Here is a 27,392-nt window from a genome sequence, read left to right on the forward strand (position 1 = left end):
TTCAATGATTAAATAAACAGCAATGCTTGTTCTAGTTTTGTTTTTAATCCTTTACATTACAGTTCATTAACAACATCTAAAAACAGATCATTCCTCTATATATTTTATTATCACTTACTAACATTCTTCATTTCCATCTAAAGTTTATACTTTTTTTTAGGTATCAAAATTGTGTTTTCAGCTTATCAGAATTGTGTTTGCATTTCAGAATGAAATGTTGCTAGTCTAGAAATAAGTAATCTGGTAAACTGTGGTAGCGTTTTATTTCTGTTTTTGGGATTATTTGTTTCCACGACACGGGGCATATTTATGTAGGGTTTGCTTTTCCCTTGTGCCACACAAGGGTGCGCAAGGGCGATGCAAAACCTAAATTGGATGTATCAACCCATGCAAGGCCACCTTTTGTGGCCCTGCATGGCTTGATAAATCCAGAGTAACTCAAGGCAGTGCAATTCACGGTTTTCCATTACTCAGCCCCAGGGAGGCGTTTCATGGGAGGAGAATGGGTGTTTCAACACATCCACCCATGGCGTTTGGTACATTCCCAGATTTACAATCTCTGACAAATATTGGAATGAGTCAAAATGCTATGTCTCCTCAAGGGAGGCATTACAGGGAGAAATATTGATTTTTCCTCTTTCTGCAGCACACATACAAAGAGGAAACAGCCTCATAGGGTTGATTTTGTGGAGCCAGGTGTCACTTCCTTCACAAAACAATCTTGCTTACAATGCAGGAAAATGTGGCTATGCTCCATTGCGTAGGTGGTTTGATAGCAAATGCTCACCAGCACACCAGGAGCCAATGAGTACCTTAAGGATTGGCCTAGAGATAGGGGCACGGTTACCCTTGCTGACCTAATCATAGGGCAGAGGTTAAGAAGTAGACAAAATCCTTTAAAAGAAGCCTGGCTTCAGCTTCTTCTGACTAGTTTTTTGTCTAATAGTTCTAAAAAAAAATTAAATTATGTATCGGCCACTCTTTTCTCATTCTGTTGAGTGTTTACTGTCTAGTCACATTTCCCCTGAGATCTGGGTTAGTCATTTTAGTAATTTGAATAACAGCTTGATGCAGGGGGATCTCTTTCTTGGCCCAGTGGTGCACTTGGAGGGTGCCTCGAACTTGTTCACACTACAGGAGGTGAGTGTGGCAACCCTTCAACTCTCTACAAACAGAGCCATAGGTCCTGATGGGATTCCAACAGATCTATTTATCTCTGAACCTCAGGTTTTGGGTCCCCTTGTGATCCAAGTCATTAAAACCTCAGTAACAGGATGCCACCCATCCTCCTGGTCTAAATCACTTATAGTGCCAGCATCCAAAAAAGGTGCCAAGTCCAGCCCTAGCTATTACAGACCAAGCTCGCTAATAGATTCTCTTTTTGAAATATAGGGGGAGTGCTTTATATTAAATAGGGCATACTGTTTGGTTTTAGATCTGGGCTGGCGAACACTGAACAATATTTGGATCTTTACTTACAGATAGACAAGTATGTGTTTTGTAAGACGTGTTCGGTTTATATGGAATTTATAGACCTTATTTAAGCTTTTGATTGTGTCAACCGAGATAAACTATGGCCTATACTTGTCACCTTAGGAGTCGACTCGGATATAGATGTTTTACCTGCGGGACCTGCATGCTAATCTGTCCTCGCAGGTAAGGTTCACTAATGATGGTTTCTGTACTGATTTTTTCCCTATTGGAAGTGGTGTCAGACAGGGCTGCATCTTAGCTCCTTTCTTATTTTTCTCTGTAAAAATGAGTTGGATGCAGCTATGTTGTAGGGCAATGTCGTTTCCGAAGGGTAGGGGATCGTTATACTCTTGCATTATTATATGGAGTATTGTTATCTAGAAGTGCTCTGGGACTCCAAAGGCAGCTGGACAATGTTGTTAGGTTTATGGACTCCTTGAGACTGAGCACGGATTAATCCAGATGTCATGTGATGACAGCTGGGTCGAAATCCACAAAGATCAGGCAATTCACTGTGTCTGGTAGACCCTTATTGAGGGCAGATGCTTTTCCCTATTTCGGCATGATATCTGACGCACTCGGTACATGGACCTCATTTATAGCTACTAATAAGAGCACCTATTTAAGATAGAGTGAGAGGATTTTTGGATTTAAGCAAAAGACACACAGTTGATGGACGGAATGCAGAACAAATCAAAATATTTACCCCCAGTCAAGAGACCTGGGTTAATAATCATTCTTTCGCTCACCATGCTGTTAGCCCGAAACCGGTCCCAGGATGCTTTTTCCTGTTCAGGGAAGGCATGGCTTGGCAGTTCAGGCTGGACTGTTCCCATATGAGGCACAGGGTCAAGAGTGAATTGCATATAGCTGTGTCTGAACCGGGGTGGCGAAGTGAGCTAAAGAACGAAGATGGATTCAACCAAGATCTGAGATTGGGGGTGAGTGTCTGAAAAGTTTCAGTGCTCCATCCATCATCTCCTTGTGAGTGCTTTGTTCACCATAAGTTGGCAATGTATACCCGGACGTGGGTCCCTTGCTCACTTTACCACTGGATTCAAGTTAGCCTAGTTGATGACGGGTGTTACCCCGAAACCAGTCCCAGAATGCATGTTTCCGGTTCAGGGAAGACCTGGCTTTGCAGTTCGGGCTGGACTGTTTCCATGAGGCTCAGGGTCAAGACTGATTTGCATATAGCTGGGTTTGAACTGAGGTGGCGAAGTGAACTAATGAACAATGAAAGATTCAACCCAGATCTTTGACTGGGGGTGAGTGTCAGAACAGTGTCAGCGCTCCGTCCATCATTTCCTTGTGTTTGCTTTGTTCTCCATAAGTTGGCACGGTATGGCCAGATTTGGGTCCCTTGCTCACTTTACCAGTGGATTCAAGCTAGCCTGGCTGATGAGGGGTATTACCCCAAAATCGGTCCCAGGATGCTTGTTTCAGGTAATGGGAAGACATGGCTTGGCAGTTCGGGCTGGACTGTTCCCATGAGACACAGGGTGAAGACTGATTTGCGTATGGCTGGGTTCAAACTGGAATGGCATGGTGAGCAAAAAAAACCATGAATTTAGGCCAAGATCTCTGTACTGGGGTGAATGCATGACATTGTTCTGCAATCTGTCCATCAGTTGTTGTTTTTGCATTTGTCACCCCAAGTAGAACTGGTATGCCCAGACGTGGGTCCCGTGCTCTCCATGCCACTGGAGTCAAGCTATCCTGGCTGAGGAGGGGTCAAACCCCCAAACCGGTCCTAAGATGCTTGTTTCCAGTCCAGGGATGACTTGGCCTGGCAGTTCGGGCTGGACTGTTCCCATTGAGTGTAGTGTCAAGACTGATTTGCATATGGCTGGGTTCAAACTGGAATGACATGGTAAGCAAAAAAACTATAGATTTAGGCCCGGATCTCTGTACTGGGGTGTATGCATGACATTGTTCTGCATTCTGTCCATCAATTGTTGTTTTTGCATTTGTCACCCCGAGTGGGACGGGTATGCCCAAATGTGGGTCCTGTGCTCTCCATGCCTCTGGAGTCAAGCTATCCTGACTAATGAGGGGTGAAACCCCAAAACCGGTCCTAAGATGCTTGTTTCCAGTCCAGGGAGGACTTGGCTTGGCAGTTCGGGCTAGACTGTTCCCATTGGGCGCAGGGTCAAGACTGATCTGCATATGGCTGGATTCACCCTGGAATAGCATGGTGAGCACAAAAACGATGGGTTTAGGCCAAGATCTCTGTAATGGGGTGAATGCATGACATTGTTCTGCATTCTGTCCATCAATTGTTGTTTTTGCATTAGTCCCCCCAAGTGGAACGGGTATGCCCAGACATGGGACCCGTGCTCTCCATGCCACTGGAGTCAAACTATTCTGGCTGATGAGGGGCCAAACCCCGATACAGGCCCTAGGAAGCTTGTTTCCAGTCCAGGGATGACTTGGCCTGGCAGTTCGGGCTGGACTGTTCCCATTGAGCGCAGGGTCAAGACTGATTTGCATATGGCTGGGTTCAAACTGGAATGACATGGTAAGTAAAAAAACTATGGATTTAGGCCCGTATCTCTGTACTGGGGTGAATGCATGACATTGTTTTGCATTCTGTCCATCAAATGTTCGTTTGGCATTTGTTACGCCGAGTGGGACAGGTATGCCCAGACGTGGGTCCCATGCTCTCCATGACACTGGAGTCAAGCTATCCTGGCTGATAAGGGGTGAAACCCGGAAACCAGTCATAGGATGCTTGTTTCCAGTCCAGGGATGACTTGGCCTGGCAGTTCAGGCTGGAGTGTTCGCATTGGGCGCAGGGTCAACACTGATTTGCATATGGCTGTGTTCAAACTGGAATGGCATGGTGAGCAAAAAAATGATGGATTTCGGCCCAGATCTCTGTACTAGGCTGAATGCATTACATTGTTCTGCATTCTGTCCATCAATAGTTGTTTTTGCATTCCTTAACTCCAGCATTTTTCAGGCAGCAATAAAAATGCCATGATAACTCTGGTGTTTAGTGGACCTGCTGGAGAAAGATCCCAATTTTGTTGAGTGGCAGTTTTGACTCATCTAAAGTAGCACAGGTAGAGTTATTATGCCTGCTGCAAAGAGGGTGTACCATGTAGATCAAAAAAGTGCATATAAATTAGCTAGTTCAGTGGGTTATTGCTTTTGTCAGAGAGGTCCTTTTGTTACTTGCAGTTTATAGGTTAAAATCATAATATAGAACGGTGAGCTACTAACTGTCATAAAAAAACTATTGGGGGAAAAATCATAACTTTTCAACCTATACATTTATTGTATAGGTTGGAGATTTAATATTTTCCCCCGTCTTTCATTATCCTAATGTTGTAAAAAGGGTTTGATATAAATCTTTATTAGTAAGGACAACCCCCAACCATGGTGTTATGTTTTAAATTCTGAGTTTGTGCTGCTCCAGACCAAGAACTTTTAAACTATACTCTACCAGTATGGATGACATGTGACTCCTACACCTTGTAGTCCCCTGTCTTATGTAAAATTGTCTATACACTGATTTACACACTAACAATTCATAGTTTTTTGTGTAATGTGTGTGATGTAAAGTGCTCTGACACCGTACACTGGTACGAGTGGGGCTATAAAACAAAGGAAATGCATGTGATGGAGAGTGGTTATGAAGACTTAAGGTGCACCGTTAAAGGGTGGTAGTGAGGGAATCCGCGGCGAAGGTTATTAGGGCGCGCCAACAAACTTTGTCACACGGGGCCCCAACAGCACTAAAGCCAGCCCTGGGTGGAGATTCCTGACTATTGCACTTCACCCTTGCTGTAAAGATATTTCATACTCAAGCTAGGAAAGTTGGCCTATGCCTATGTGTTGTAACAGCGGGAACATATAATTTCACCCCACCCAATCAAATACCTTTTCGGAGACTAACATATTTTTGTTTGTGTCATTATACACTTGCCAGAGGATGCAGGAAAGGGCTCGAAGATGGGACATGGAAATGTGATTGGGGACAAATCCTACTTGATGCCAGTGTAAAAATTGGGGACGACCAGTTGTAGATAGTTTGCCAGTAGTTTGGCTTGGATTTTAGTGTCATCTTTAAGAAGGAAGATGGGGTTGTAGTTCGCACAATGGTTTGGGTCCTCACCCAATTAGGGAAGGTGCGTAATTATCGCATTGTTGGTTTCCACAAACAGGGTGGTTGTGGGCTGTGTCTCCAAAAACACCTGAGAGAGTAGAGATGCTAGAAGGACCATATGCATTTTATAGAATTTGGAGGGGTATCTGCCTGGGCCTGGAGATTTATTGTATGGCAGTCCCTCAATAACTTCCCTAATCTCATCCACATTAATAGGAAGATTGAGTAGTGACCAGTGTGTCGGGGTGAGTCTGCGTAAAGCATTTTGCACTGGGAAGTGCTCTATGTCAGCAGTGGTACTAGTAGTGTTTGTGGTGTAGAGGGCTGCTAAGCATGATTAAAAAGTCTCCAGGATGTCCAGAGGATGCGTGGGCACATGCAATCTGTGTGATGGATAGCTGGTATGGTACGCTATGTTTCCTGTTTGCGGGCTTGTAGAGCTAGAAGGCATCTGGCTTTCTCCCATATTTCATAAGGGTGTTGCTTAAGGCGGGAAAAAGCCTTTTCTGCTCTAGTGGTGTTGAGGGAGTTGAGGTCAGTTTAACCCGCAATTGCACGGTCAGTGTTAGGAGTATGAGAACAGAGGAGTATTGGGTCATGAATAACCCTGGGAGTAGTTTGCGTAGTAGCACTGCACGTAGCTATGCGAAGTACACTTTGAACTACGCTCAGCTGTGCAAACTGCGTAATGCGTAGCTGTTAGCACTGTGTGCTTGTCTGCTCTGAGCAATAATTGCAAACAGCATCATGCACAGCACAAGTTATGAAAAAATAAGTATCTCTGCCTTCATATATTTTTTTTAAACCTTTATTTAAGTTATATAAAGGTACACATACAGGAAAAAGACAATCTACAATATGCTCAAAATATGCAGAATGGCGTTACAAAATTACATTTCTCGCAGGTGTCAGAAAAAAAAAAATATATATATATACATATATTTTATGCCTCAGAAAGGAGCAAACATGAAGCCTGTGTTAAGTGATCCAACCCTTCCATTTGTCTGTATGCCAGAGTGCACCAGCGTCTGCCTCCCCCAAAAGTGCTTGGTCAACATAAACATAAGTCATTAGTTTGTTAAGGAAGAGGTTCCTGCAATCAGTGGCAGAGATTTCTTTATGCAACAAAAGGAACAAGTTCCTTGAGTCCCATAGGGATTCTTTACCACAGTTCAAAAGTCTCCAAGCCGTGGAAGGACATTTCTTGGAGATAGAATGTCCATACAGAACAGTGTCCCAATTCAGCACAGCAATGTCTGCGATTTGGAGAAGAAAAGGCTTTACCAAATTCCAAAAGGCTTGCGCCTGCCTGCAGCCCCAGAACAGGTGAAAGACAGTTTCTTCGTGGCCGCAGCGGGAACGTGGGCATTGCGCTGATGGTGCCAATCCTCTGTGATGCTGGAACACCTTCACTGGCAGGCAGTTGTGTATGCTCATCCATGCCAAGTCCCTCTGGCTGTGTGTGAGACCTCGGTGACCCACCATTCTCCAGACACTCAAGGACTGAGTCTCTGACAGGAGACCCACTTGTTGGGGTTTTTCACGGGCGACCAAAGCCTGTTTCAGTTTTTTTGCATGGGAACATATCGCTCTAGTGAGTATGCTGGAGTCCAGAGCCTTTAGAAAGTTGCAAAGTCCATTATAATATGGGGATACATTCAGTGCAAATGGCATTAAATTTGAGTGTGTAAACAATCCATATCCCCGCAGCATAGTTCCCAAGAAATACTTGGTGAAGAAACTTGGTACAGACATGGAGTCCACATTAGTCCGTGATACAGCATAGCATTATACTTTAGAAAAGAGAAACACTTCGATATTAGGCATACTTTCCCCCCCTATTTTTCCAAATGGTGCACATCTTTTCCCTGCTCAACCTTTCCATTTTCGAACCCCAAATAAAAGAGAAAATCAATTTGGAGCATTTCTGCAATGTGCGGGCCTGTGGAGGGAAAACCATAGACAGGTATAGCAAAACAGGAAGAACAGCTTTTGTTACCATGATCTTACCCTCGATGGTGAGTTTGCGCAATTTCCAGAAGGTGATCTTTTTTTTCATTTTTTCCTGCACTTCTTTCCAGTTTTTCTCTATATGAGTATCAGTGGCGAAGTGCACCCCTAGTATTTTTGTGGGGTCTGTGGTAACTGCAACCGGGAGATTAGTTAGCCGGTCGCAGGGACCCATAGTGAGACACACACATTTGTCCACATTTAAGCGGAGACCTGATGCTTCTTGGAAGAGTGAAGCCTGTAGTAGAGCTCTGCGCACAGATTGTGCATCCGTGCACAAGATTGTCACATCGTCCATGTATGCAACCGTTTTGGCAGGAGTACCACCCCCCCTGGTACAAACACACATTTGATGATTTTGTCACTTCGTAGCTTGCACAGGAAAGGCTCTAAAGCACAGACAAAGAGCGCTGGGGACAAGGAACATCCTTGTCGCACCCCAGCACGGATGGGAAACACTTGTGTGTGGAAACCATTGATGCTCATTCTGCTGTATGCTGTGTTATACAGAGTGTGTAGGATGCTTAGGATATTTTGCGGTACTTTAAAGCATTGAAGTGCAGCAAAAAGGTATGGGTGAGCCACCCGGTCGAAAGCTTTCTGGAAATCCAGACTTAAAACCCCAAGTGACAGATCTTTCATGAGCATACCACAGAACATCCCTAATGGTAACCAAACTGTCAACGATGGTGCGTCCTTGAACTGCACATGTCTGGTCAGGGTGGATACATGAATGAAGAACTTTCCTGAACCTACGCGCTAGGACTGGTTCAGGAAATTTGTAATCCACATTTAGTAGTGAAATTGGTCTCCAGTTTTGGAGTGATGTTTCATCTTCTTTTTTATAAAGGAGGGTGATAACCCCTGCGGAAAAATCATGTGTAAAACAATCATTGCAAACCCTCTTCCAGGACCTGCAAGTAGTCAGAGCATAACAGTCCCCAGAACCTCTTGTAAAACTCCCAAGTTAGACCGTCCAAACCTGGGCTCGAGCCTTTGGGGAAGGATCTCAGTGCGTTCAGAAATTCCTCACCTCCAAAAGGTTGCCCAAGGAAGTTACTTTGATCTAATGTTAACCCTCCTGTGAGTAAAGAACAGTATTCTTCTAAATCTGAAGCTGAAGGTGTTTTGACAGAAGCATCATACAAGGACTGATAGAAGTCAAAAGCAATGGTCTGGCATGCATCTACCCCCTGTAATATGTCCCCTTTCACATTTTGTAATTTAGTTAGCAGCTTGTGTGATGCGTGAGCTTTTTTAAAGAAAAAAGAAGTACACTTTTCATCCTCTTGGAAATTCTTGACCCTTGAGTGGAAGATAGCATTTTTGTTCCGTCTGTTTAACCATCTCTGCATGTCTAGTTTCGTAGAGCGTACCTTGTCTTTAACATCACCCCCAGCTTCTCCCATTTGGTGGAGGAGTATAAGTCTCCTGTGTAAACGCTGGAAGTCCTGCCATTCTCTTTTGCGTTTGAGTTTCCCTTGGAAGAACAGCCGTGTTTTAATTTTAACCCATTTCCACCATTGGTATACATTGGGGAAGTGAGCCTTACTTTGGGCCCACTTCTCGTAGCTCATCACATATTTGTCACAAATCTGCTGCTCTGTAAGGAGGTCATTATTAATTTTCCATGATCCAGGACCCCTTTGATGTCGATCAGGAACTGACAAAGAGACTGTGATTATATGGTGATCTGAAAAGGGTACTGGTGTAACAGAGGTGCTATCGGCGCAGAGAGTTTTAGAAGCAAACACATAGTCAATACGTGATCGTGTGAGGCCGCTATCCGCCTCCCAAGTGTAGCCCTCACCTGGTGAATGATGCTTCCGGAAAGTATCATATAGGTGTAAATCCTGTATGAGAGTTAATAACAGTTTTGACGTAACATCCAGTACATAATTTTGTTGGGACTTTTGCCTGTCCCTGTTGTGTGTGATGCAATTGAAATCCCCAGCTAATAAGAGAGGTATAGCACCTGTTAATAAAGGTTTGATTAGATTGAACACGCCCTCTCTTTCTGTTTTGGAGGCTGGTGCATAAACAACACAAATACGTAATGGTATACCATCCATAAGTACTGAAATCAAAAGAGACCTTCCTGGGTATTAAACTTTTTCCTCCAAGATCTGCCAATGTTTGTTTTTAAGGAGGATGACCACCCCATCGTTCCTATTAGCTCCTCCTGACCAAGCCGATGGCCCATATGCCCATTGTTGTTGGAATGAGGTGTATTGCATCTGAGGGAGGAGATAATACTCCTGAAGACATATAACATCAGCTTGTGTGTTTGCAAAATAATCCAATACAATTGCTCTGCTGACAGCATTACCTATGCCCCTCACATTGCAAGAGGCTACTGTTACTGCCATAATGAAAACCATAAGAGAACCAGCCATATTTACACATTGGAAGAGGTAGTTGCCCTCACTGACTCCATCTTCAGTGATGCCCATCCGCTCGCAACTGGTGATTATAGAGGTTGAGAACAGGGCCTCCAAATCTGGTGTGCTTTCTATATCTATTATAGGGCCATCACTGACTTCCAAGACCTGTGCAACATCTGATAAACCCTCCTCGGTATCCGAGAGGGAAAGTAGAGGGCTGTACCTGCCCCCTCGGGGAAAGCGGTCCAAGGAAGAAGGACGTCGCTTGGAGCGGGTGACAGCAGGTGAGTCCATTGGGCTTTTAGTACATCTCGTTTTGCGTTTGTTGGAAATGTACACAGTCCACCCGCTGTGTTCCATATCCTTCCCCCTCTCTGAGGTCACAGTTGAGGAATGCAAAGAAAGAGCAGTGTCCTGTGCAGCCTGCCTCAGACCCTTTACTGCCTGCTCTGTGGTGATGTTTTTAACAAGTACTTGCGCTGTGGGGGGAGATCACTGAGACACCAAAATCAGGGACCTCAGTGACCGGACTCTCATTCTCTGCGAGGGTAGGTGTTGCGCCAGGCAAAGTGGAGGAAGTAGCACCCTGTGATTTAAGATGCTCGCGCCGCACTCTTTTGAAAGCTGCAGTTTTAATCCTCTTTGTTTCTATGCGCTCCACCTCATCCCCTGCCAGCTGGGACAGCAGAGGAACGGGACTAGGAGGATCTTCCGTGTCTATGGGAGGCACTGCCGCCTCTGGCTCCCACTCCTGCTCTGTTTGTGCACTACACCTTCTAATATCTATACCATCAAAGCAACCCAGTAATGTCTGGTTGTTCCTGCTGGGTCTGTAGCTCTGGTGAACCTACTGGCTGGGTGGTATGAGCAGCTGGAGCGTGTTGTGTGGAATGGGTGCTAGCTGCTGAGGCATAGGAGAATTTACCCCTGGGGCACATTTTAAAGAGGTGTTCCTCACTACCACATGTACATGTACAGGAATTTATATAGCACAAATCACCAAGCGGTCTCTAAGCGTTTGCTTAGGGAACCCGTCCTGGTATTCCCCTGTGAGATAACCCGGCAGGGCATCCGCAAGGTGAAAGCCAGGCATCCCGCCGCGAGGGGCCCATGTGGAGATTAAGCAAGCTATTGCCCAGAGTCGCAGAGTGTGAACCCATGAATCAAGTATGCACTGGAGCGAGAATTATCGAGTCCATGGACATTTATGGACTCAAGACCCAGCCGAGCCGGGAATTGAACCCTGGTCCCAGGCTGACCTCTGCTTCCAGGTCTGCCTCCTCTAACCAGTGAGCCACACTTCTCCACCACAGAGATTGCATTTCTTTGGAGCAACACAGTCTTGGGCCTTATGATCTGCCCCCCGCAGTTCCTGCAAATGAGCCCTGAGCATTGTTCCTTGGAGTGGCCAAATTGCAGGCAGAGTCTGCAAAAAAGGGGTTGCCCTGAGTAAACCAAAAACCCCTTATTGGCTCCCAGGGTGAATGTCTGTGGTGGATGTGCCAACCCACGTACTCCTTCAGGGTCTTCCTTGAATGTTACCACATATTTCCTCTTCCCATTTCAAATCCCACACAGGTTTGTAATCTTTTGCCCCCCTCTGTCGGTGGCACAATACCGACTCAAAAACACCTCAATCAGCCTGGGATCCGTGTGCGGGTTGTACATATGTACCACTAGCACAGTCTCCTTAGGCGCAAACATAGGGGTTACAGAGAGCCCATAGAAAGCATTACTGTGTCGTTTCCCTGTTGCATTTTGGAGAAAACCTTGACAGATAGACTCACTAGAGAAGGTAACATCAAACACGCCCCTGTTGGTGAAGTCCTGCACACATTCAATTGCCCTCTCCGATATATTACACTTCTTCTTTAACACTTCTTCAATGAGAAACAAGACATTCTTCTCCTTCCTTTGAGCTTCATCAATTTCCACACGCACTGTATTTGGCACGTAATCTGATGAGCGTATATTGCCAGCCATGCGTGCATATGAGGCCATGCTAATCGCCTCGACTGGGTGGGGGAGTAAGCCCCCTGCAGGTATCTCAACTTAATGTCTATCAGCACCCACCGAGCTACTGTGCGATTGAGGGAGCAAGCGTGCCAGCTTTTACGTGAGTTTTAAAAAATCGAAATAAACTATGGGAGCGGGCGTCCGCCACTGCTCCGGTATAACAGGCAGTCTCCCCTGCATGCAAAATGGGGATCCGAGGCCAAGGGGCGTGATGGGATCGGAAATTAAATCCGCCCGTTGCCTCTGTAGAAATGTCTTAAGCGTGCTCCTCCAAGAAAGGAAAAGCAGAGGTTTTAAAGCTTTTATTTCTGTCCAGTCTTACCTCCGAATGGAGACACTCGTGGCAACAGTAGCAGATGTCAGGCAAGACCACGATGAGATGAGGCGTCCCCCGTTCCCCTCCCTTTCCCTCTGTCATGAGGGGGCCAGTGCGATCTGCGCGGCCAGGGGAGGGGTGGGGGTAGCTTCCCTGGGACACCGCAGACAAAGTCGTCCGGTCCTCTGGCAGGGGGAGAGTGCAGAGCAAAATGGTGCAGACTGCTCCTCCGCCCTACTTGTCATGGGGGTGTCAGCTAGATGCCCTTTCAGCTTTGGGGTGTGCAGCCTGGTCCCGGTCAAGCCAGGTGCCAGATGCCCGGCCCGTTCCTGCAGTGTCAGGGAAAACTAGTGACCCTCTCTGCAACGTTGATTTCCAAGAGATCTTCTTCAGGATCTTATTCCTGCCCACCCTACCCAGAAACACCAGCCTTGCCCCGGTCAAGCTAGGGAACGAAGGCCCAGTCCCTCAAGGCAGGAAGAACAAGCGTTATCTGCCCTCCAAAAACCCTTCACCCCTAGTGACGCAGCATGGCTCCAGTCAAACCAGAGTGACGCAGGCCCAGCCCTTTAGGAATCAGATCTTCATATGCTAAAATGCATATAGTCATTTCACAAAAGTGAAAATAATAAATTAGTAAGCAGTGAGAGAGGTGATGATTTTGGGATCCTCCCTAACCTAGGGAGAGAACCAAGCAGATGCCTTGAAAACAAAAAGCACATCTTCTTGAACGATTCGGTGGTGGTCCCATCCTCTTATGACCACCCCAAGCACAGTTATTGGAAAAAATACAATCCCAACCAAAGGCCCTGCAAAGCATTATGGGACGCGATTAGCAGTGGGCAGTGAATATTATAGTATCCAATATCAAAATAATTCTACAAAGAGCTGCAGTTCAACTAGTCCTTACTAGATGTCCCTCACAAGTCAAATGCAAAAGCTTCATAAAAGGGTTTCAATGCTTTTGCATTTGACTCGTGAGGGACATCTAGTAACGACTAGTTGAACTGCAGCTCTTTGTAGAATTATTTTGATATTGGACACTATAATATTCACTGCCCACTGCTAATCTCGTCCCATAATGCTTTGCAGGGTCTTTGGTTGGGATTGTATTTTTGCCCATAACTGTGCTTGGGGTGGTCCTAGGAGGAAGGAACCACCACTGAATCATTCACCAACATGATATACTCTTTGTGTTCAAGGCATCTGCTTGGTCCTCCCCCTAGGTTAGGGGGGACCCCAAAATCATCACCTCTCTCATTGCCTAATATTTTCATTAACAGTTCACTTTTTGTCAATTGGTTATGTGCTCTTTAGCATGTAAAATTGCTTTATCAAAGCATTTGTGGGTATTGTTGAAATTGCTGCTACGCTATGTGTAATAGCACAGTTTTTGCATTGTGCTACGTGCATTTTGCGTAGTGTGAAGTAGTGCAAACTATGCATGCTCCGTGAGTGAAGCGTAGTACTATGCCCAGGGTTAGTGATGAACATAAAGATATCTTGTTCCAGTTTGAGTGGTATTTGGAGTGCCACCCATTTGCTTGCTGGCCATGTCCGTCATTATGTCTCTTCTGTGTGTTACCTTCCCAGCCACACAGATGACCTCCTGGGGGGTTTACCGACTCATGGTTATGCTCAGGCATGCCCGAGGATGGGCACTAAGTTGCTGTTTATCATCTGGCATTTTTTAGTGGGATAGGTTTAGACTCCACAGCACAGGAGAAGGTTGAATCTGTCCTAGGTTAAGGCCTACCTGTTTTGCCTCATAGTAGGACACTCCAAAGGGGATAATAGCAGCATCTGTCAGGTGGGCCAGCATGGGTGAGGATAAGAGGAAAAAATCTATCCATGTGCAGGTGCTATGTACACAAGAGGTGAAGGTGCAGTTTTGGGTTGTGGGACGTACCAATCTCAAGGGATCAACCAGTGAAATGTCTGATACCAGATTCAGGAGGAGACCTGTCTGAAAAAGCGTAGGAAAGAGGGTGGCAGACTAGTCAATATATGGTTCTAGCACCAAGTTTCATTCTCCCCAAGTATGAACTTTGTGCAGGAGTGTTGATGCAGGGTACAGTTATATCAGCAAAAGTATCAGTTTTTGTGTGTATTGTGGCATGGACAGAGCCAATCAGGAGGGTCTGACCATTGAGGGATGCTTTGAGAAAGATGTAGTGGCCATGTCGATCTCCCCACATTTTGCTCACCTTCAATGGGAGGTGTTTCGCCATCTAGATGGCAATGCCTCCTTTATGATAGAGATGAGCAGCATGTGATATTCCCTCCTCTGGGGTGGTTTGGGGTGGTCTTGCTAGTGTGGTATTCCCTACCCACCAATGACCTTCGGACTTTCTGTATCAGTAAGGTATATATTCTGCGGGAGAACAAGATCAGGGTGAAGAGATCTTGTGTACTCAAGCACCTTGCACACTTGATTTAAGTCCATAGACCATTGACATTCTGGGAGACAACTTAGAGACAGATAGATTTCTCTGTGACCTCCAGTTCGGGACCAAACCCAGGGAGGGGAAGGGTACAGAATGTGAGAGGGCAGGGCAGGGCAGGGGATGAGAAGGACGTATAAGGATGACCTAAAAGAGGGCAGTGATTATAAGCTGTCATTAGGCAGCTTAGAGAGTCAGGAGTTGACAGAAGATGTTGCTAACGGCAGGAGTCAGGGCAAACCAGGTGTGTGTCAAGAGGGAGGAGGTGATTAGGAGGCAAGTCATGGATGGTTGACAATGTTAATATTCGAGCTGGTTATTGGCCCAGAGACTTAGTCATGGAGGTCGGCTTCAAAGTGGATCTAGACTTATCTTGTGTGTAAAGATCTCTGTGGATTGATCTCAGTTTTGGGCTAATTGATCAATCAATGATTAGTGACTTCCTTTAACCGGCAGCGCTCATATCCAGAAGTACTACTCTGAGGCGTGTGAGCTGTTCACTTTGTTGTGAGGGATCAGCCTGGTCCCCTACAACTTCTATCATGGAGAAGATCTGAGAGTCTCGGAAACCTTCCAATTGCTCTGGGTTACTAAATGCAGTGGTCTTATTACCATGCTTTATGAGCATTGTGCCTGGATCTAGAAGGTCATATCTGATATTCATACTTTTAAGGCAGGGTGCAGCTGGGGAAACTTTTTTCTGAGGATCATGGTGTCTTAGGAGAAGTCTTGTGAGATGTAGATTTTGAGCTTGTTGTGTGTAAGAGCAAGCCATAGTGTCTAGACAACGCGAGCACCCTCCCAGCCTGCTGATGCCTTAAGAAGCATGGCATGGTCTAGACTGCTATTGCGGGCAGTGAGAGCAAATGCAGTGTGATCTCGGAAAATTCAGAGGGTGATAGTTGAATGATAGTTTAGTGATGGCAGGTACAAATTTGCTGAAAAACCTTAGCTTGTCTTCACTTTCTAACTTCTTTTAAACCCAGAGAAACAGAGGTTATCTCAGCAATTACGGTCTTCCAGCTCCACAGTCTTTTTCCAAAGAAACCCAGTCTTTTTCTGAAGAAGCCAATGGTCTTGTTTCCAGTCTATTGCTTATGATAGTTGGTGGTCTATGGGTCCAGGCGTGATTCTGCTCTGGTAAGGTGGGCATTGTAGGAGCCAGTTCTTGGCAGATAGACTAGACATATATCAAGGTCTTCGAGGAATTGTCAGCTACATCCTTCATGGTGGTCTTAAGAGCAGACAATTCCTTGAACATGACATCTAGGGCTGCGTCTTGCCTGGACTTGGTGTCCTCACCATCTTTCCATTGACCAGCCACTGCATCGGTGAAAAGAAGAAGTTGCCTGGAAGGCTTCAACATCATGGATTGTTGAAGGGCAAGTAGAGAGTTTACAAGAGCCAGCCAAGGGTGTCATGTGGGTTGGGGAGCAGGGAAGGATGTGTGAGTTTTCAGGTGTACAGGCTATGGATGCTTGCCTCCGGAGCATTCCAATGGGACTAGGACAAGCAGTGCAGAATATGACAGCCATTCCAACCACTCTAACTGTTAAGGCGGTATACCTTTATTCTCCGCCTTCTTGGTTAGTTGAATAGTGTCACATTGGGTCTTCACTGCCTTGTACGCATGATTATTATGGAAGTCCGCATTCCCAGTGCTACAACTGACTCTTCCTAAGGAAAATCCGGAACCACTATTCATATCCCCCGGACTCTAGGGCACTTGTTACCTAACGCTAACAAAACTTTGTTTACTCATAAAGACACATGGCATGCATGACCATTACATAAATCCTAACTCCCAGCAGTAGCAAGTGCCACACACCTCCACGGTTTTTGTATATACACCCTATTCCATGCCAAATGCTCTCACAAGTTATCCTCCATATCTGAAGTACATGCTCTCTGCATGACCTACTGCTCAGTTACTAATGATATCACATGTTTCAGTTTGAAGATTCAGATGGTTTGATCTAATGCATTAAATACAACTACTTACCTGTAGTTTTCACATCTCATTGGGTGATACAGGTAGTACCGGTTCAAATTGTACCATGAACCCTGTCCCTTTTTTTGACACCAGTTATAGGTACAATGCAATCTCGGCAAGTATTGAGCCAATATACTCAATGAAGAAGATGGGTAAGTGAATCGACTTATTTGATATGAACGATCATGAATAATAATCGCTCCCTATCCAGTCTTGAAAAAGGCTGATAGACCCTTAGAGGCACTAAAGGGTTGAAACATGTCGAACTCTCTTGATTAAAACACTAAGGGCCAGATGAACAACACGCAAAATAGTGCCTCGCAAACTGCGAGTTCTTAGCGACTCGCAATTCGCTAAGCGCTATTTTGGATGTACAACAGTGTGTATCTCACTGTTTGCGATTCCCAATGCGGTTGCAAATTGAGAGGCTCATAAATATTAATGAGCCTCTCCCAATTTGCGACCCCATTGGGAATGGCAGGCTCTCCCAGGTATGGTGGTATGCTGGGCTCAGCAGACCACCATTTCTGGGTCTGCTTTTAAATAAAGCAGTATTTTTATATTGCAGCCTGTTTTTCTTAAAGGAAAACGGGATGCATTTAAAAAAGAAACAAATGAAACGTTTTCGTTTCAATTTGTAAGGGCAGGTAGTGGTCCCTGGGACCACTGCCTGCCCTTAAAAAATATTTTCCCCTGCATTTACAAAGGGGAAGGGGTCCTTTGGGGACCCCTTCCCTTTTGCGAGTGCATTACCACCCTCTTGAAGACGGTGGTAATTTGCGAGTGTTTTACGACCGCAATTGGGGTCGCAAAACATTCATACATGGGCTTGCGCTCGCTATTAGAAAGGGAACACCCCTTCCTAATAGCAAGTCTCAAAACATATTTAGCGAGGCACAAATAAATTGTGACTCGCTAAATAGGCTTTCTACATGGCCCATGCTGTTTTTGCATGCGCAAACGGGTTCGCAAACCCATTTGCGCATGCAAAAATGGTCGTACATCTGGCCCTAAGTGTGGTAGATCACTAACACATCCACCTCAGCACTGTCGTACTTTAATTTCTGCCACCGCGTAGGGGACAGGGCCCTACCCCTGTCTATCTCTGTATTAGCAAACCGCAAATGGTAAATGCGGCATGCACGAGTGCTTTATATATCGTTCTAGCTATGAATGCACTGTGTACACGCTATTCTGCTTCATTACGCGGGTTCCATTTTGGAAGCGGTGGCCATCTTGTCATTGCCCTCACATAGGCTATAATGGAGCAAATACGGGCCTCACAGTACATGTGCTTTCCCGTGACTTCTCTGTGACCTGGGCAGCTGGCTCTGCTGCCCCAGGTCAAACTGGTCTCACGAGCTCCCCTTCCTCCGTCCACCTGTGATTAGCATCAGGGCTTGACCCATCATAAAACCCTTTCATTCTACACAATCCTCCGGCTAATCTCTTTCACACCTGCTTGTTCCTGCTTTATGACTTGTTTCCCAAAACAGGAGATCCTCATGTTTATTGGGGGGTCTATTGACATGAAATGTGGGATCTGAACCTTACTGTGTAAATCATTGTGGGCTGGCCGAACTGGAATGTGGGATGGTCATCATGACTCTGCTTTTTCGCTTGAAATGTATACATGTAATGGCCGTATCATAAAACCTAGGAATGTATGCTTGAGGCAAGAAAAAGGGTATTTAAGCTGAAGTCCGTGCCTATGATTTTCAGCAGTCTCCTGAGAACATACACGCTGTTGTACTTCTAGGATACCTGTAATTGGTCTGCAGCCAATAAACGATTCTTTGACTTCACCCAGAAGACTCTGTGTTTCTGTAGGTCCGGAACAGGGTGAACCCAGAAGTCATAGGGTGTGTGCCCCTGCACCGCTGGGTCTAAAATACCCAGTACTTCAGTTTGGCGCCCAACTCGGGACGATTTCAGCGGTACCAGTCCAAGCCAGAGGTTCGTGAGGAGCTTCGTGTGGAAATTCCGGAGGAAGGCCGCCACTTCATCGACCCCTGCATGTCGACGTGGTCCGAAAGTCTTTTCTGCGAGGTTCTCCGCGTCCCGACGGCTACGAAGGACTGCTGCCCTGATTAATCGACCTGTTTTGGACCCTTGACGAGTTTGAGAGAGCGAAACAATCGAGAGAGTCTTCTGGTGACGTCATCGATCAGCAATATTCAGTTAAGTATAAGTGGAGCGTCTCCCATTTGTTTTGGTATCCTTCGGGATCGTTTGATTTGGTAATTTGGTCATTTGGAGTTTGCAAACCCCAAAGCCAGAGGACTCGTGTATTCACGAGAATATCGTAATCGATAATCCTTTGACGTTTGGATCTAGACTAGTGAGCAAAGATGCCTGGTTCTGGAATATTTGGTAGATTATTCTGTTTGGGTTGTGGAAAAGATTTCCAGCTAGAGGAATCATGTCCGGTTCCTCCGGTTGGAACTCCAACTTATGAGCTCTATGTAAAACATGGCGTAGGCCCCATTGCATATAACGAAGTATGGATCCACTACACCAGGAAAGACGGTGTTTTAAAATGGCCCCAAAATGGTAGTTTCGATACCGATATTTTAGATAATTTGAAAATTAAATTGTTCAAGAAGAAAGCCCGGCCGGCGATGTTTGACTCTTTCCGCTTATGGCGAAAGGAAGCCAAACAGAAGGAAATTAAGCTAGCAAAGAAGAATAAGAGAGAGAAAGGTATGACAGTAATACAAGCAGCTGTACAATTTAAAGACAATGAGGAGGAGCAAATGAATGAGCAATTGCATAAGCAGCGCAAGTTAGGTATCGACAAATGTTACCCAGCTTTACCACACTCTAAGCAGAATGAGTCCGAAGAAAAGGAGAAAGATCCCCTGATGTCACATCTGTTGAGTTCGCCACCCCCGTATGCTCAAAATGCTATGGCGCCTCCCCAGCTTGTGAATATGCCACCTCCAGTGAATATACTGCAAGCCTTGCCACAACCGCCAGCTGTGTTCCCGACTGCCCCCGCGCTCCCTGTGACTTTGCCTACTTCTGCAGCTGCCTCTTCTGACACTATTCCTTGCGCTACTTCAGTGCCTGTTTCTACATCCTCTTTTCTTCCCTCTGTTTTTCCCCCTGTTTTCGCTTCAAATTCTCCTTCGGCGCGACAGCGTTTAGCTAATGTGGTTACTACGTTAATGTCACCTCTCTTTGAGTCATCCGGTGCGACCCCTGGCTTACAGCGTAAGCAACTGCGTAGTCAGTTGCCTAACCCTGATGAGAAAAAGGTAATAGATCGCATGGCGCGCAGATGGATTGTTTTCCCTTCATTGTATGATGTGGAGTCGGTGGTTAATGTCTTCCATCAGTGGGATGCCCCGAAACAGAGATATGTGTTTGAGAAAATGTGTGAAATTCTCTGTGACGAATTGGAAGATAGTGGTAAAAATCCGAGCCCGCAGGAATTGTGTAGAGTGAGGTTTGATTTTGGAACTGGTATAATTGTGGATCGTGAGGTAGATAAAGCAGTTGCGGTTGTATTGTCCTTCAGGAATGATGATTGTCAACAGTCATTGTTTGAACAAGATGTCCTTGTGGGGAAAAAGGTAAAAGCGCGACAATACCCTATGAGGGAAGTTCCCCCGGTATGGAAGGAAGCGGTTGCAGCTGCCGGTGGTAACCCCGCTGTGGCAGCGCATTTCCAGCGTGTTTGGGTGCATGTTCCATGGAAGCGCTCTGAGGTGTTAGCGCTTAAGCAGTCCTTACCTGATCCCCGTAAAAACCCAGCAGGTTATTATAAAGAGTTGTCACAAACAACAGGATCATGCGTTATGAATCTGGCCGATATAGATATGTTGTTTGGTAATGTTGTTCCACAGCCTTTATGGGGGTCAATCCGTAATGTGGATCACGATGCAGAACTAGGAGACACATGGGCTAACATTGTTGCTGCTGATGCTAGACAAACTGGTGGTGCGAAACCTGAGCCTTTAGTAGCAGAACTGCCTGGTAGAATCATCACGTATATGAAGACAATAATGCCCGCGATGCGCGTAAATTGGGACAAGCTATCTGCATGCAAGCAGAAGAAAGATGAGACAGTGTCAGACTTCTTTACCAGGTTTGAAGAAACGTTTATTGACCACAGTGGGCAAGATATGAGTACTGAGGGTGGCCAACGGTTATTTGTGGATAAATTTGTGCAGAATTTACTTCCTGACCTGTGTAAAAAGTTGAAAGACTCAGAGAGTTCTTGGGCTGTTTCTTCTTCAGCGCAAATACTGGCTACTGCACAGTATTATGAAAATAGAGATAAAGACGAGAAAGATAGAACAGAGAAGAAAACGAAGGAATTAAAGACAAAGGTCCTTTTACAGCAGGCTTACCCGCCACGTGGAGGTCAGAATAATTATAGGCAACCCCAAGGTGTCTATCACCAACCCCAACAGTTTCAGAACAATCAGCAAATAAATGGGTATTATCAACCACGTGTCCCTGTAGGTCCCAACCAATGTTCATACTGCAAAGAGGAAGGTCATTTTAAATATAGTTGCCCTAAATTAATGCAGCGTAACGGTAATGCGTATGGCGCAAGAGGTAGGGGTGGTCAGCAAGCTCCTAGAGGCAGAGGGCGTGGAAATGCTCCCCAGAACGCGCGTCCTCTGCCGCCTCAAAATACCATTAATAGCTTTGATCAGCAAGCTAACGCGACTAGTAATACGGCCCAGTATTATAATAATGATTATTATGCAGAGGATGGCGATGCAGAAAATAATGGTTACTAGGACAGCCATAGACAGAGAGAGGGAGTTGTTTCAGTGCCAGTGGATCAGAGTGGACCGTATGTTGAGGTGACTACAGCAAATGTAACGGAGCCTTTTCTGCTAGACACTGGTGCTGCAAAGAGTTCAATCATGCATTCAAAGCTCCCTGGCGCACCTTTGTCTGGCGATATAAATGTTTCAGTAGGTTTTTCTGGCGCCCCAGTTAGGAACCCGATTTCTAGTCCCATGTCACTCTCTGTTGGATCTTGCGAGCTGAAAGCACCCCTGATTCTGACAACAGGTTGTGGTGAGAATTTACTGGGATTAGATTTGTTGAAAAGATTGCACGCTACACTGTATTGTTCTCCTTCAGGAGTACAACTTACATTAGGTAAGAAAGTGATTTCCCCAATGTACCTGTCTAAAAATACAATGCCGCCTGAACTGTCATCCCTTCCGGATGCCCTTTGGGCTACTGGTCCTAATGATGTGGGCCTCTTGGAGATACCGCCATACGTGGTGACTTTAAAGGCTAATGTCAGACTGCCACGTATTCCCCAGTATAAAATCTCTAGTGAGGGCCAGAAAGCATTGTTAGACATTGTCGGCGACTTGATTAATAAGGGTGTGATTGAAGAGACGAGAGGCAACGTTTGCAATAGTCCGATTTTACCTGTCTTAAAACGAACGGACCCTTCACAGCCACCTGTTTACAGATTTGTGATTGATCTTAGAGAGGTTAATAAGATTGTTGTACCACAGTTTCCGGTTGTCCCTGATATAACTGCCTTGTTAACGATGATTCCAGCCTCTGCTGCATGGTTTTCAGTGATTGATTTAAAGAATGCTTTCTTTAGCATCCCAATTGCAGAGGAGAGCAGAGACATTTTTGGTTTTAGTCTGGGAGGCCGAAGCTTCCGCTTCAAACGCGCTCCCCAGGGCTACTGTGAGAGTCCATCCATATACAGTCAAGCTTTGAAAGCACAACTTGATGCACTTGTTTTACCTAGTGGCGCTATCCTGATTCAGTACGTGGACGATTTACTGATCGCCGCGAATACTGAACAAATCTGCAAAGACGCTACATTGTCATTGTTGCGCCATTTATCTGTTTTCCATCACAAGGTGTCTCTCTCCAAACTGCAATATTGTCGACAAGAAGTGACCTACTTAGGTCATCTCTTATCGAAGGAGGGAAGGAAACTGACCCCAGAAAGAATTCAAGCCATTGCACAGTTGAGTGTGCCAAAAACACAGAGAGAAGTACGTGCTTTCTTGGGCATCACTTCATACTGTAGGCATTGGATCCCTAGTTTTTCTTTGTTGGCAAAACCTTTAGTAGCCTTAACATGTAAAGACACACCAAATCCTATCCCATGGTCTGAAGAGTGCCAGAAAAGTTTTGTGGAATTGCGCAATGCATTGTGCTCAGCACCTGTGTTGGGTACCCCTGACTATAGTAAGCCTTTTACATTGTATGTTCCCGAGAAAGATGGATGTGCGTTGTCAGTGTTAACACAGCCCTTTGGCGACAGACCGCGCCCATGCGCATATTTCTCATCAACCTTGGACCCTGTAGCGAGGGCATTGCCAAGCTGTCTGAGAGCGACAGCTGCTGCAGCAATGTCTATCCGACAATCTGCTGGTTTGGTAATGGACAACACATTGATCGTTATGGTTCCACACGCTGTAGACACATTATTAAATAGGACCAAGACACAACACTTGACTAGTGCGCGATTATCAGGCTATGAGCTTACACTGTTAGCGAATCACATACACATAAAGAGATGTAATACGCTGAATCCAGCTACGTTATTGCCAATTCCAGCAGACTCAGATGAGAGTGAGCAACATGACTGTCTGTTCAGAACAGAAGAAGAGACGAAAGGGAGAGTAGATTTAAAAGATACTCCCCTGACTGAGTGTGCTGGTACTCTATGGGTGGATGGTTCGTGTTTTAAGCTCCCTAATGGTGACACGACTGCTGCATATGCTATCACGACTTTACACACGGTCGTGGAAACTGCACGAGTGCCACATAATTCGGCCCAAGCAGCAGAATTAATCGCCCTCACGAGAGCGTGCGTGTTATCTGAAGGAATGAGAGTGAATATATACACAGATAGCCAGTACGCCTTTGGCGTGGCTCATAATTTTGGGCGTTTGTGGAAAGAGCGTGGGTTCCTGACGTCGCATGGAGCTAAAATTCAGAATGGCAAGTTGGTGAATGATCTCCTTGAGTCACTGACCCTAACGTTGCAAGTTGCGATCATGAAATGCAGTGCGCACAGGAAAGTTACAGATGATGTTGGACGTGGGAATGCGTTTGCTGATGAGACCGCGAAAGAAACGGCACAGAATGTGAAGACTAGAATGTACGTTGCAGGCCCCGCAAGATGGGTTGACGATGTTGGGATGTGTGAAAACACAATAGAGAGTGTGAAGTCGCTTCAAGCTGAAGCCACAGAGAAAGAGTTGAGCAAGTGGAGAGAAAGTATGGGTAAGTTGGATGAGAATGGTTGTTGGATTGATCTGACAGAACATAGGCGATGGTTGTTACCTGATGCATATGTGCTTCCAGTGGTTACTATGGCACATGGAATAGCACACATCAGTACGAAAGGTATATGCAAGTTGTTGGCTCCAGTATGGCAGAATGCTGGGATTCCCAAGTGTGCAGAGAATGTGGTCAAGAATTGCATGGTATGCTTGAAATACAACCCTGGTAGGGGAACCCCAACTCCAGCTGGTCACTTTGCACCCCCATCATGTCCATTTGAAGTTTTGCAGCTGGACTTTATTCACATGGAGAGATGCAACAACCTGAAATATGTACTGGTGGTTGTTTGTGCTTTCTCAAAATGGATAGAGGCTTATCCTCTGAAAGATAACACTGCCCTATCCACAGCCAAAGCCCTTGTGAAGGAGTTTTTCCCTAGGTTTGGAATGCCAAGAATGGTGTGGTGTGATAATGGAAGTGAGTTTGTGGGTAAAGTGATGAAGAATGTATGTGAAGGGCTAGGGATAAAGCAGAAGTTTCATGCTGCAAATCACCCCCAATCAGCTGGACTAGTAGAGCGCTACAATGGAGCCTTAAAGCTCAAGCTGGCCAAAATCCAGGCGAGCACCGGTCTTAAATGGCCTGACGCTCTGCCTTTAGCACTCCTGTCCACCAGAATGACTGTACACTCACGAGTGGGACTTAGTCCTTACGAGGTTGTTTTTGGCCGTCCGGCCAACATATGGGGTGTACCGAGGCCTACGAAGTTCAGTGAGATAGAGCATCCAGTACTGCTCGATTACCTGTATGATTTGACTGTTAAACTACGTGTTTTGCACCAACAGGTACATGATACTCTCCCTCAAGCCTCTGAAACTCCTGGACACCCTATCAACCCTGGTACGTGGGTGCTAGTCCGGAATTTCCAGCGCAAGAGCAACGACGAGCCTCGCTGGATCGGCCCTCACCTTGTTCTTCTGTCGACAAGATCAGCGGTGCGAGTAAAAGGGAAGAAGCACTGGATCCATGGCACCCACTGCAAAGTAGTCCCCTTGCCTCTGCCATATGACCAGTGGGTCCAGGAGGGTATCGCCGACTCCGAGACAGACACTGTACCTCGTTTTGTACCATTCAGTGACGCACGCCTAAAAGACACAGTTTCAGACCAAGAGAGTGACAATATTCTGCAGGAAGCTGTGCCGCCATCAAATCGACTGGACACCACTGAGCCTGAACTTTTGTTCCAAGACCAAACAGCACCTGGCCGTCTCCGCTATAATTTGAGACCAAGGCCCATGGACAAATAAAGATTTCCTTACTATTTCCTTTTTGACATTTTTTACTCTCCCATCTGAAAGACTTTCTTGATTTTTGTTTTTCGAACCACCATCCGGGTTCTGCCGCAGGGTCGCGGTGCCAAGACTTTGGGGTACAGGCCGGAGACGTTAGGTCAACGGTTCTGGTTGGTCTAGGGCGTTTCCCTGGACTGACAGGCGTACTCCTTAGCAGAAGAAACTCATCCGCCGCGAGCGGCCCGTTTAGAGGATGGAGTTTTTCAAGATGGAGAGACCCGTTGAGGAAATGAACTTTAAAGCAAGGATATGTAAAATTATGAAAAGTAAATGTTTTGTATTTTCGTGTCTTTTTACACTGTGTAGTATAGTCATGTTTATTGTAGGATTTGTGTTTTTCTCCGCTCAAAAGCCCATTGCATCCACTGAACAGCCTATACCTCTTTCTACTGCCTCCTCTCACTCTTTTCACCCTTTGCCTGAGCACGAACAGACCAGACGATCAGAGTTTGTAAATAACTCGTTTATCCAGCTCTTGCACCAGCACCAACTAGTAATGAATACGACCAATTGCTGGGTGTGTGGGTTAATGCCACATACCATTAACAAAGGTATTCCTTATTTGGTGCTGCCGTATAGTTACAATGGATCGTCATGGGCATTCCAGACCATGTTTCTCTATGTTCTAGATACGTACTCCCCTCGCCAACCGCGTTCCATTAGACCTATCACCAATAATAAGGCTTTGATGAAAGGAGTTGCCGATATGAGTAGAGATATTGATGCATACTCATCCATTCCCAAAGAAGAGCTGAGTCCTTATGTAGGATGGAATGCGACGGGGTATAGTATTAGTCTGGGTGAAAGACAGCGAAAAATCTCATCTCCAATCTGGGTAGTACCCCACATGGGACGGTTCTGCTTACAGGGTAATGGTCAGAATCCTAGAGCTCAACTGGGAAGAAGTGACTGTACTGAAACGTACACTTTCCCGTCACAGTTCTCCCCTGCGTTTCTAGCTGCTAAGGGCACATATTTCATCTGTAATGACCGAGCATATACATGGCTGCCCCCTGATTTCTCGGGCACATGTTATATTGCGAATCTACTACCGCCGACATTTACTGCTGCCTCCGACTATCACAAGACCAGAGTTGTGAGAGGTGTGATTAGTAAGGAGGATACTGCCGGTCAGGAAGCGGGAGACTTCTTCTTGGGTTTCCTGCCGTTTTGGGGACCTATGGTCAATAGTAGAAACCTGCGACAACTGACACGTGTGGTTGAATCCACTATAAATGTAACGGCTGGTGCCCTTAGTAATCTGACAGCTGAGCTCCAAGCGGATCGCCTTATGACTTTGCAGAACCGCATGGTTCTAGACGTTATCCTTGCAGACCGCGGTGGGGTATGTAAGGTTATTCAATCTAGTTGTTGCATTTTCATACCAGATAACGCTCCAACAGTGTATCAAGCCATCTCCAAACTCCATAAAATATCTGAATCCATACACGTAGATAAGGGAGACTGGTCACTGGTGGGGTGGTTCTGGGAATTGATATCTGCCTGGGGTTGGAAAGTTCTGATGGTCATTGGAATGATCTTAACCATTCTTTTCCTGTTCTGTCTGTGTATACAGTGTGCTCCTACGATATGTGGCCTCTGTGCTACCTTATGTGTAAGGAAACCTGTATCGAGGGACGAGCTAAGTAATAGGATGATGCTACAGCAACATCTCCATGACTTTGCGAACATTGACCTAGACTCTGATTAAGATGAGTATAGTGATTGCCTATGTAAGGGCAAAAGGAGGGTCTGTCGTACTTTAATTTCTGCCACCGCGTAGGGGACAGGGCCCTACCCCTGTCTATCTCTGTATTAGCAAACCGCAAATGGTAAATGCGGCATGCACGAGTGCTTTATATATCGTTCTAGCTATGAATGCACTGTGTACACGCTATTCTGCTTCATTACGCGGGTTCCATTTTGGAAGCGGTGGCCATCTTGTCATTGCCCTCACATAGGCTATAATGGAGCAAATACGGGCCTCACAGTACATGTGCTTTCCCGTGACTTCTCTGTGACCTGGGCAGCTGGCTCTGCTGCCCCAGGTC

At 45.8% G+C, this 27,392-nt stretch overlaps 1 protein-coding gene across 1 annotated transcript in view; it reads right to left on the bottom strand.

Moving 5' to 3' along the window:
* The window catches only part of LOC146863364 (uncharacterized), a 177,497-nt gene that overhangs the window by 94,367 nt on the left and 55,738 nt on the right, over positions 1-27,392 (bottom strand). The window lies entirely within an intron of this gene.

This window comes from Triturus cristatus, chromosome 2_2, assembly GCF_964204655.1.
Source record: "Triturus cristatus chromosome 2_2, aTriCri1.1, whole genome shotgun sequence".
NCBI classification, from domain to species: Eukaryota; Metazoa; Chordata; class Amphibia; order Caudata; family Salamandridae; genus Triturus; species Triturus cristatus.